The sequence below is a fragment of the Schistocerca piceifrons genome, chromosome 2 (assembly GCF_021461385.2).
Source record: "Schistocerca piceifrons isolate TAMUIC-IGC-003096 chromosome 2, iqSchPice1.1, whole genome shotgun sequence".
NCBI lineage: Eukaryota > Metazoa > Arthropoda > Insecta > Orthoptera > Acrididae > Schistocerca > Schistocerca piceifrons.
In genome coordinates, this window is record NC_060139.1 from 519,083,279 (window position 1) to 519,085,698 (window position 2,420).

The following is a 2,420-nucleotide window of genomic DNA, read 5'->3' on the forward strand; positions in this document are numbered from 1 at the left end:
TTATTTGATCTTGAGTCGTCCAAAGTTCTTTTAAATTCTGATACTGGAGCCCACATCTCTTCCCTGTCGACTGCTGTTTATTCTTCTGTCACGTCTCTCACTTCATAAGACATCATAGAGGCCGTTAATGTACTCGTTCCATCTATCCAATTTCTCCTCTGCACTTAATAGTGGCATCCCCATTGCATTCTTAATGTTACCGCCATACCTTGAAATTTCACCGTAGACTATTTTCACTTTTCTGTATGCTGAGTCAATTTTTCCCATGATAACTTCTTTTACAGTTTCCTAACAGTTTTCATCCAGCCATTTCGCCTTAACTTCCCTGCACCTCCCATTCACATCGGCTCTGATTTCCTGCATTTCACTTGCTATTTTTTTACTTCCTCCTTTCGTCGATCAGGTGAAGTATTTCTTCTGTTATCCACGATTTCTCTGCCTACGGTTCTGTTTCCAACTTATGTGATAGCCCTTTTTACAGATGCGAATTCTTCTTCAGCTTAACAGCTACTGAGCTATCTATAGCCTAAGAGATTTCCAGGCATATCTCTTCATTCTGTAATACTTCCGTATCTCACTTCTTTGCTCACTGATTCTTCAGCCTGCTCTTCATTACTACAAAATTTTGACCTGAATTTGCATCTGCTTCTGGGTACGCCTCGCGATGCAGTAACTGATTTCGGAATCTTTGCTTGAACATATAATGTAAGTGGAATCTTTCAGTATCTCCCCGGCATTTTCTTAGTATACCTTCTCCTCTTTTGGTTCTTGAGTATTGGCTATTATCAGCTGAAATTATTGCAGAATTCAGCCTTTCTCCTTTCTCATTTCTACTACCAAGCCCATATCCCTCGGTAACCCTCTCTTCTACTCCTATCGTTACAGTCGCATTCCAATTCCCCACTGACTATTTTCAGCGTCCTTTACGAACTGAATTACCCATTCAGTATCGTCATCTACTTTCTCTATCTGTTCATCCTTTACTTGTCGGTGTTGTTTTTTTTTGTCGATTCTGATGAGGATAACCCTGTCACTGAACTGTTCGCAATTACTCACTCTCTACTCTTACCTTCCTATCCACTTTCTATCTGTTACTAATCCTAGTCCCGTTATTCTATTTTCTGCTGTTGATATTACCCTATAGTCGTCCGAGAAAAAATATTATTCACCTTTGCATTTCGCTTCACTGATCCCCACTATATCTAGATTAACTAACTAAACTCCTCCCGCACAGGCCATTAAGACCCAAAGGTACCGATTGGCCGCCGTGTCATCCTCAGCCCACAGCCGTCACTGGATGCAGATATGGAGGGGCATGTGGTCAGCACACCGCGATCCCGGCCATATGTCAGTTTCCGAGACCGGAGCCGGTACTTCTCAATCAAGTATCTCCTCAGTTTGCCTCACAAGGGCTGAGTGCACATCGCTTGCCAACAGCGCTCGGCAGATCGGATGGTCACCCAACCAAGCGCTAGCACAGCCCGACAGTGCTTAACTTCGGTGATCTGACGGGAACCGGTGTTACCACTGCGGCAAGGCTGTTGGCACACATATCTAGGTTGCGCCATAGAATTTCCCTTTCCTGTTTTTCTATCTTTGCTACCACGTTTAAAGTCCTGAAATTTTCACGCCCCATAAAGCTGAACGTTATACATTTCTTTATTATTTTTTTCCCTCATGGCCTTCCCTCCCCCTCAACTGTCATTACAATATCGTTGCCTAACAACTAACATTTACCTTTCGATAACGTGATAATGGCTACGAAACCCGCGGCGACTTGCCGACGAGAAGACCGTTCCGGATCCTCGTTGGAAAGCCGCGGGGCACCACGGAGGGCAGCCGACTCGCGGTGCACGGCACCGAGGCGACGCGGCTTACTGACCTGGCGCCTGCCGCAGTAATCACCACACGGCAAATGACCAAACGACTACGAAAAATGGTGAAGAGATTCATTCCGCCCCTCCCTCTCCTTCCCCTTAATAACTGAGTCGTGTCCACGCCCAGTCAAATCAGGACCGAAATTTGTAATTTTTTGTGTAAAAGGTACTGTGATAAAAGCAAACTTCTTGTGTTTTAACTCTCTAATTAATCTGATTCATTGGTGCATTAGTCCATTAATCTCATAACCATTTGCTGTTTGATTTCATTTAATTATTGATTTCACTCAATTACTGTGTCACTTAATTATTGGCTGCCACGGTGGAGCGATCTTATTAGTGATCTACATATCCTTTCGTGTCAGAGATAAGAATTACGAGTTCACTATATTCTGAAGCCCAACATGGGGCCATCTCATTTGTAATTTGCGTGCTGTTTGATATCACAGAGAATTTTGAAGGATTCACTAGATTTTTTACGCCTTACGTGGGGATTCGATTTAACCCTTTCAGACCAGAATTTTTCTGGAGGGAGGAATATTT

General features: G+C 43.5%; 1 pseudogene; it reads right to left on the minus strand.

The window, feature by feature from the left end:
- Positions 1-1,428: 1,428 nt before the first annotated feature.
- Positions 1,429-1,546, minus strand: LOC124778238 (annotated as a pseudogene).
- Positions 1,547-2,420: the final 874 nt, after the last annotated feature.